Source organism: Rhinopithecus bieti, unplaced genomic scaffold (genome assembly GCF_001698545.2).
Source record: "Rhinopithecus bieti isolate Rb0 unplaced genomic scaffold, ASM169854v2 scaffold_63308, whole genome shotgun sequence".
Taxonomy (NCBI): Eukaryota; Metazoa; Chordata; class Mammalia; order Primates; family Cercopithecidae; genus Rhinopithecus; species Rhinopithecus bieti.
In genome coordinates, this window is record NW_016823951.1 from 141,861 (window position 1) to 152,210 (window position 10,350).

Consider the following 10,350-nt stretch of genomic DNA (forward strand, 5'->3'; position numbering starts at 1 on the left):
TCTTTATAGAAATGAACAGTTGTTCCAGAAGAAAATCTAATGGGAAGAAACAAAATCATTTCTTTCTGGTAAGGTAACAATGTAAAACAAAGTAAAATGAAAATGATATCTTTGAAAATCCAAGAATTTATTATTATGTCAAAATTAATTTTTTCATATTTTTTTTTCCTTTTTTTTTTTTTTTGAGACGGAGTCTTGCTCTGTCACCCAGGCTGGAGTACAGTGGCATGATCTTGGCTCACTGCCAGCTCCGCCTCCCGGGTTCACGCCATTCTCCTGTCTCAGCCTCCCGAGTAGCTGGGACTACAGGCACCTGCCACCAGGCATGGCTAAGTTTTTGTATTTTTAGTAGAGACGGCGTTTCCCTGCGTTAGCCGCGATGGTCTCAATCTCCTGACCTTGTGATCCACCCGTCTCGGCCTCCCAAAGTGTTGGGATTACAGGTTTGAGCCACCGTGTCTGGCCCATATTTTCGTATATTTTAAGACAGTGAAGTGGTCATTGAAAAAGTTGAAAATTGTACTTTCTTCACAAATGATTGTTGACAAGATTGTAAATTCTAAATTGTGGAAATTTAATCTGAAAAACAAAATTACAATCCAATTTAAAATTACAGAATAAGTTTCTTTTTCCAAATTCGCTGTCTTTTTTTGTTTTGTTTTGAGATGGAGTCTTGCTCTTTTGCCAGGCTGGAATGCAGTGGCTTGATCTCGGCTCACTGCAACCTCCACCTCCTGGGTTCAAGTGATTTTCCTGCCTCAGCCTCCCAAGTAGCTAGGACTAGAGGCACCCGCCACCATGCCTGGCTAATTTTTTGTATTTTTAGTAGAGACGAGGTTTCAGCATGTTGGCCAGGATGGTCTTGATCTCTTAACCTCATGATCCACTTGCCTTGGCCTCCCAAAGTGCTGGGATTATAGGTGTGAGCCACCACACCCGGCCTGCTGTCTTTTAACATTTAGTTGGGATCCCTCTGCAACTTTCACTCAGTAAATGAGCTATTCTAATTCAGAGATAATATTAAGAAAATATAACTCCATGGAAAGGGAGCAATGTTGGAAGTTACGATTCTTGAAGCAAAAGTAAACTGTAGTGCCTCAAATGGCACCAACAATCAGTGGTTTTTTAAAAAACATTAAATCATGGGTTTGTATTAACAAAATGAAAGCTTTAGTTTTTTTATGTATGGACAGAAAAAATATGTGTTCAGAAGCACAATGTCCCCTTGTCACCTTGATGGACAGAGATTATTATTAACAAAAATGTAATACAGGCATACAGAGAGTCTGGAAATCTGTCTGTGAAGATTTAGATCCTGGCAGTGGGTAGCAGCTGTTTTAAATTTAAGAGGACAGGAGTGAGTTAGCGACATTTTGTAATAAATGAGCTCTCAGCACACACCAATTGCTGGTAAACTCAGAAAATGATAAACATTCTTCTTGAGCAGGAAAGCAAGATAGGAAACACACCTGCAAAGACTCATTTTCAAAAACAGGAAAGATGTTGTTGTGGAACTGCGGCATTTTCTAAAGTTTCTCCATTAGTTGATTTCACCTCTGTCTTCCATCTTTTTCCATTCAGGACCATCTTCAAATTTCAATAGTTCTCATTAAATCTGAGATTTTGATAAAAACACACAAAACACAAAAAAACCTTGACAACTCAAAAGTATCAACTTCCATTTTAAAACTAGGAAAGTGTCCTAAGTAATTTTCTGTTATTTTTTGACATAATTTTCTTCCTTTCATCTATAGATTTTTTGTATGCAAAAATAGCATTTTTTGAACAACCAACAAAAAGTCAAACTACTAAATTTTAAAAACGAAAAAATAGCAAACTGTAGAGAAAACTGAACAGTCCCTAAGCCATACAATAAAGGGGCTTTTAACACATTATTAACAATAAATATATATTTTACGTTTTCATCCTTTGGTTGGCATTCCAGAGAGCTAGTAAGAAAACTTTGAACAGGCCGGGCACCGTGGCTCATGCCTGTAATCCCAGCACTTTGGGAGGCTGAGGCGGGTGGATCACGAGGTCAGGAGATTGAGACCATCCTGGCTAACACGGTGAAACCCCGTCTCTACTAAAAGTACAAAAAAACAAAAATTAGCCGGGCGTGGTGGCGGGCGCCTGTAGTCCCAGCTACTCGGGAGGCTGAGGCAGGAGACTGAAGTGAACCCGGGAGGCGGAGCTTGCAGTGAGTGGAGATCGAGCCACTGCACTCCAGGCTGGGCGACAGAGCAAGACTCTGTCTCAAAAAAAAAAAAAGAAAAAAGAAAAAGAAAACTTTGAACAAACTTCTTCTTTTTCTTTTTTTAATTAATTTTTTCTTGATACATAATATTTGTACATACTTACGGGACACATGTGATATTTTGTTACATGCATAGAATATGTCATTATCCAGTCAGGGTGTTTAGGGTATTCCTCATCTCCAGTACGTTATTTCTTTGTGTTGGTAACATTTCAAGCCCTCTCTTCTAGCTGTTTTGAAATACGCAATACATTGTTGTTAACTATAGTCATTAGACTCTGCTGTGTAACATCAGAACTTATTCCTTCTATCTAACTGCATGTTCCTACCCATTAACCAACCTCCCTTCATCCCTCCCACCCCACACCCTTCCCAGCCTCTGGTAACTATCATTTTACTCTCCACCTCCATGAGATTAACTGTTTTAGCTTCCACACATGAGTGAGAACATGTGATGTTTGTCTTTCTGTGCCTTGCTTATATTTCACTTAACATAACGACCTCCGGTTCCATCCCTGTTGCTGCCAATGACAGAATTTCATTTTTTATGGCTGACTAGTATTCCATTGTGTGAATAGTATTCCATTTTATTTACCCATTCATCTGTTGATGAACACTTCAGTTGATTCTATATTTTTTGCTATTGTGAACAGTGCTGCAATAAATATGGGGGTGCAGGTATCCCTTTGATACACTGACTTCCTTTCCTTTGTATAAATACCCAGTAGTGGCATTGTTAGATCTTATGGTAGTTCCATTTTTTCGTTTGTTTTTGAGAAGTCTCTGTACTGTTTTCCATAATGGCTGGACTAATTTACATTCCCATCAACAGTGTCTGAGCTCCCTATTCTATATATCCTTGCCAGCGTCTGTTATTTTCTGTCTTTTCGATGATAACCATTCTAACTGGGGTAAGATGATACCTCACTGTGGTTTTGATTTGTATTTCCCTGATGATTAGTGATATTGAACATTTTTTCACAAACCCGTTGGCCATTTGTATGTCTCCTTTTGAGAAATGTCTATTCTTGTCCTTAGCCCATTTTTAAATGGTATTATTTGTTTTTTTCCTGTTGTTCAGTTTGAGTACTTTGTATATTCTGGACATTAGTCCCTTGTCAGATGAATAGTGCAGATGAATAGGGAGAAATATGCAAATATTTTCTCCGATTTTGCAGGTTGTTTCTTCACTCTGCTGATTGTTTCCTTTGCTGTACAAAAGCTTTTTAGTTTTATGTAGTTTAATTTGCAGATTTTTAGTTTTGCTGCTTGTGCTTTTGAGGTGTTAGCCATGAAATCTTTGCCTAGACCAATGTTCTAGTGTGTTTACCCTATGTTTTCTTCTAATAGTTTTATCGTTTCAGGTCTTACTTTTAGGTTTTTAACCCATCTTGAAATGATTTTTGTATGTAGTGAGAAATACAGGTCTAGTTTCATTCTTCTACGTGTAGATATCCAATTTTCCCGGCACCATTTATTGAAAAAGATGTCCTTTCCCCAGAGTACGTTCTGGCACCTTTGTTGAAAATCAATTGACTCTAAATATGTAGATTTATTTCTGGATTGTCACTTCTGTTCCATTTGTCTGTGTGTCTGTTTTTTATGTGAGTACTATGCAGTTTTGGTTACTATAGCCTTGAAATATGTTTTGGACTAGGCACGGTGGCTCATGCCTGTAATCCCAGCACTTTGGGAGGCCGAGGTGGGTGGATCACTTGAGGTCAGGAGTTTGAGACCAGCCTGACCAACATGGTGAAACCCTGTCTCTACTAGAAAAATACAAAATTAGCTGGGCATGGTGATGTGTGCCTGTAATCTCAGCTACTTGGGAGGGTGAGGCAGGAGAATCGCTTGAACCTGGGAGGCAGAGGTTACAGCGAGCTGAGATCGTGCCATTGCACTCCAGCCCGAGCAACAAGAGCAAATCTCCATCTAAAAAAAAGGAAAAGAAAGAAAGAAATATATTTTGAAGTGATTTTGAAGTGAGGTAGCATAATGCTTTGGCTATTTACGCTCTTTTTTGGCTCCATACAAATTTTAGGATTGTTTTTTCTAATTCTGTGAAAAATTACATTGGAATTTTGATAAAGATTCCATTGAATCTGTACGTTGCTTTTGATAGTATGGCCATTTTAACAATATTGATTCTTCTGACCAATGAGCACAGGACGGCTTTTCATTTGTTTGCATCCTCCTCGGTTTCTTTCATCAGTGTTTTGTAGTTTCCATTGTAAAGTTTTTTTCACCTCTTTAGTTAAATTTATTTCTAGGTATTTTATTATTTTTGTAGCTATTGTAAATGGAATCCTTCTTAATTTCTTTTCATATAGTTTGTTATTAGTGTGTAGAAATACTATTGATTTTTGGATGTTGATTTTGTGTGCTTCAACTTTACTGAATTTGTTTATCAGAGAGACCTAAGACTTTTTTTGGTAGAGTATTTAGATTTTTCTAAATAAAAGATTGTATCATCTGCAAAGAGGGAAAATTTGGCTTCTTTTCTGGTTTGGATGCCTTTTTGTCTTTTTTTTTTTTTCTTGCTTGATTGTTCTGGTGAGACTTTTCTTGCTGTGTTTAATAGGAGTAGTTAAAGTGGTTGTCCTTGTCTTGTTCCAGTTCTCAGAGGAGACTTTCAGCTTTTCCCCATTCAGTATGTTGTTAGCTAAGAGTTTGTCATATATGGCCTTTATTAAATTGAGGTGCATTTCTTTTATTCCTAGTTTGTTGAGAGTTTTTATCATGAACGGATGTTGAATGTTATCAAATGCTTTTGCTGCATCTACTGAGGATCATGTGGTTTTTGTCCTTCATTCTGTTGACATGATGTATCATGTTTACCAATTTGTGTATGTTGAAGTATCCTTGCATCCCTGGGATAAATCCCACTTGATCATGGTGTGTTTTCTTTTTGATGTACTGTTGGATTCAGTTTGCTAGTATTTTCTTGAGGATTTTTGCATCTATCTTTAATCGGGACATTGGCCTGCAGTTTTCTTTTATTGTTGTGCCCTTGTCTGGTTTTGGTATCAGGGTAATACTGGCTTCAGATAATGAGTTAGGGAGAATTTCCTCCTCACTCTGTTGCCAGGCTGGAGTGCAGTGGTGCAATCTCGGCTCACTGCAACCTCCACCTCCCAGGTTCAAGTGATTCTCCTGCCTCAGCCTCGCAAGTAGCTGGGACTACAGGCATGCACCACCATGCCCAAGTAATTTTTGTATTTTTAGTGGAGACGGGGTTTCACCATGTTGGCCAGGATGGTCTCGATCTCTTGACCTTGTGACCGCCCATCTCGGCCTCCCAAACTGCTGAGATTATAGGCCTGAGCCACCACACCCGGACCTTCAGTTTTTTTGAAATAGTTTTAGGAGAATTGAGGTTAGCTCTTCTTTATAAACTTGGTACAATTCAGCAATGCAGCCATTGATCCTGGACTTTCCTTTGTTGGGAGACTTTTTAATCACTGGTTCAATCTCATTACTTGTTATCAATCTGCTCAGGTTTTCTCTTTCTTCCTCATTCAATTTTGGTAGGTTGTATACATCCAGGAATGTATCCATTTCCTTTAGGTTTTCCAGTTTGTTAGCACATGGTTGTTCCTAATAGTCTCTAATGATCTTTTGTATTTTGTTTCTTTTTTTTTTCCTTTGAGACAGAGTCTCACTGTGTCACCCAGGCTGGAGTGCAATGGCACAATGTCTGCTCACTGTAACCTTTGCCTCCTGGGTTCAGACAATTCTCCTGCCTCAGTCTCCCAAGCAGCTGGGACTACAGAAGCCTGCCACCACACCTGGAATTTTTTTTTTTTCTTTTTTGTATTTTTAGTAAAGACAGGGTTTCACTATGTTGGCCAAGCTGGTCTTGAACTCCTGACCTCATGATCCACCAGGCTCGGCCTCCCAAAGTGCTGGGATTACAGGTATGAGCCACTGTGCCCTGCCAATCTTTTGTATTTCCGTGATAACTAGTTGTAATGTCTCTTTTTTTGTTTCTATTTTGTTTATTTGGGTCTTCTCTCTTTTTTTCCTTGCAAACATCTTCTTTAAGTCAATTGTGTGGATTTTTAAATTGCCAGCTCTAGTATTTTAAATATAACATAATCGATGTGAATGATAAAACTTACATTTCTTAATAAACCTAATGAAAAAGAAAACAAAATTCCCCTAAGTTGCCATTTTAATTCCCTGAAATAGATGTTTGTGTCACTTAACAACCTGCAAACTATATGTATTTCTTTTTTCCTTGTCATTAAATCATCATCCAAGAAAACCAATGATAAGAAGAATCTATATAGAGAAGAAAAGTAAAAACTTGGATTAAAAATATAGGATAATAGGCCTGGTGTGGTTGCTCACGCCTGTAATCCCAGCACTTTGGGAGGACGAGCCAGGGGATCACTTGAGGTCAGGAGTTCAAGACCAGCCTGGCCAACATGGTGAAACTCTATCTATTTTAAAAATACACACACACACAAATTAGCTGGGCATGGTGGCACATGCCTATAGTCCCAGCTACTCGGGAGGCTAAGGCAGGAGAATTGCTTGAACCCAGGATGCGGAGGTTGCAGTGAGCTGAGATCACGCCACTGCACTCCAGCCTGGGTGACAGCAAGACCCCGTCTCAAAAAAAAAAAAGGATAGTAATATAAACTATACCTAATATAATCAAACTATAGTTCTATACCCTCACATACTTCTAAAGTTTAGATGAGTTTCATTAAAAGTGCATGGTTTTCAGAACTTTGTGTAGATTTTTGCCATAATGAGATGTATGATACATACACACACATTGAAACCACATAGGTTGAGGTACACAAACAAATGAACTGATAAAATATATTTTATGTCACTTTTAGGATATATAATAAATTCAAAAATATTTTCTCAAATAATTCCAGCCTGGGCTTTGTAAAACTACTGTCTTTCAGTAACAAGGATACATAGTAATCTTTCTTTATAGTAAAAATTACAGTTATAAACCTTAGGGCTGTAAGGAAGTTTAAAAACAAATATTTACATTTTAATTTTCAAAATGAATAAAATAATTCCCATTATTATTGTTTACATTACTGCTTCCAGACATGCCTGAGGATATGAGAAAAATGTTCTTTGTTATCATGATCATAAATGGTCAATTATTACCTCCCCAATCACATGAAATTAGAACCTGGAATTAAAGCGACTACAAAATACTACAAAAACCAAACAGAAAAAAAAAAGAAAAAAAAACCTTCAGTGTGCCCCGTAAGCACTCTATTCCTTCCATTTTGATGGATTTTTCTTTTTAGTATTATTGGGACTGAAAAAAATTCTTGTCCTATACTGTTGTTTCTAATATAAAATTTGAGTTTGCATATGGTCTCTTCCTTGTATTGTAAGATCCTTGGTAATAGAGGATACATTTTTGCTTTTCTTATTTGTCTCCCAGTATTGTGCTGTGTTCACAGGAGGTCCTTAAAATACATTTTTTAAAACACACTTAAATAAATAAGGACGTGTCTTGTCCTTAAACATAATTACAAAGACCTATTGATAGCTACTTTGACGAGAAGGACTCAAGCAAAGCTCAATTGTAAATAGTTGCCAATTCCTTTAGCTAGTGTCTTGAAGGGGTAACATGATTACCTTTGATGTCCAGTACAAGTCTTGAATCTGCAGGAGCAAAACCTTAGAAACCCTCAAGCCCCAAACCATGGAAATCCAATTTTGACTTAAATAAAAAGCATTCTGTTGAAAATGGTTTTATACGTTAAGAATCCTTGATGCATATCTTCTATTAATTTTCTTTAATCTTCTGGAAAAGAACTAATTTTGATATAATCTGTGTCATAAAACATAATACAGTAACTCTTAAGTGTACAAAAGCAATTATTGCTGTTAACTAAATGGAGAATTTTAAAATTCTGTGAAGAGACATTTAAAGAAACAGGATCTGCATTAACTTTAAAGATTTCTGAGTTCTGAAATGAACACATATGCCCAGAAAAACCTAAACACCAAATTTATCTATTGTTAAGTATTTTTATTCCTTACAAATACTTTTAATGTATGAAATTAAAATTTTATATTACAGAATAAATGCTAATTTGTTAAAAATGCTTACTTTCAGATCTATTACCTGTGTTTATTCATTCAACATGTATATCATTCATGTGCTCTGTGCAAGATACTATAATATAGACTTTGTAAGAGAAAAATATCAGTAAGGCATTGACTTTTAATAATCTTTCAATTCAACAGAGGAGATCAGATAGGTAGAAAACAAGTAATAATAACAGTACAAGATAGAAAATTCTAAGTATAGTTCAATTTTAGTTATGAATATAAGTTCTAAATAAATATTTGGTAATGCAAATTTGGCAACATTAACACTAATTATAAGTATTTGTAAACTGTATTTATAACTATATTTATAAACTGTATAAACCTATATAGGTTTATTAAGGGAATATGTATACGTATGTGTGTATACAGTTTTAGGACATAACGTAGTAGGTACTACATATGTGTTATACTATTAGTTATGAATTCCAGGAATGTAAGGATGAGTCAACATTATGAGATATATCTAGTTTATTATATTAACTATTAAGGGAGGAAAATATATGTATTTATAAATATACACAAGAAACACATTTGATAAACTTCAACAGTGATTAGCCAAAAACTCAAAACCAGCAACCGTAATATTAAAAGGCAAATACCTAAAGCAACTATTGTTAAAATCAGGAAATAAATTGGAATACCTAATGTATTAGTTAAGGGTCAGTCAGGAAGCAGAAGCTACACCAGTTATTTTAGCAGAGAGAATTTAATCTAAAGAATTATTAACTAGGTATTAAATCGTTCGTGAGGTAGCTAAAAATAAGAGAACTTGAGATCACAGAAATAGGAACCGCAGAAAACAGCTACTGCTCTGTGATTGGGTGGGATCAAGAAAAGAGGTTGGATTTATTAAAGCTTAGGAGCTTGGAGAAGGGCTGTCTTAGAAATGAAGCTCAGACCTCTGAGTAGAAGGTATTGATAATATCTCTGGGGGAGATGCAGTGAGGCAATTTTTTCCAAATTTAGAAATACTGTCAATTGGGTTCACTTGTTGCTACAGGAAGGAACTGCTGCTGTCAAGATGAAGAAGCATTGGTGGGATGCCACTCGTAAGAAAAAGAAGCAAATAGGAAGCCCCCAGAAAACATGCAGGAAAGAACAAGCCTCTTCCTCCTCATTCAGCCTGTGAGCTCCGTGAAGCACCTCTATCAGCAAAGTTTAATGGGAGCCAACTTGCAAAGCAAAAATATGGTTTGAAGTTCCAGCCCGGTCATTCCCAGCAGAGTAACAAAGGTTGACTTTGGAAGTAAGGCACAATAACTTAATAAATGACATATTTACTATCATCATTTTAATTAAAATTGTTTTGGGATTTAGGCTAATACAGAAGGTTCAAAAAACCCAAACAAACCATAATAATATAAATACTTGGGAAAGGAGGCAATTCACTTTATTTGCAAAGACATTATTATACCTAGAAAACCCACAAAACTATTAAAAACATGTTTTAAAATAAGAGAATTAGGCAAGGTGGCAAGATATAAGATAAATATACAAATGTCCTTTGTACTAGTTACAACTTTGTTGTATATGAAAACAATTACATCACAGTGGCTTACAAGAGCAAACATTTATTTCTCACTGACATTACATGAGGGCTGAAGGTTGATGTTGGGAAACTCTCCTCCATGTGTTGCTCTTGTTCCTACATATCTTGCTGAGTGTGCTAAGCATGCAAGGGCCTAATCATTTCCTACCCAGCCTTTTCTCAGGGTTGTGTTTACAACAAGCAACCTTGAGGGAGGAGGTGATTTTTACCTCTGGGACAAAGAGCTGGCTTGCTCATTACTTGCTATGAAATGATGGAATTTAAGTTCTATGTTCCTTTCCTCTAATGCAACCCAGCATTTGTTCAGGCATCCATCTGGGCCTATTCACATCATCACTGAAAATGAAGACTCAGGGAACCAACAGAGACATGCTGACATTCTGACTTTTGCTGTAATCAAGTGTTTTGTCTCTAACCCAAGTGTCTTTAGTCAGCATCCATG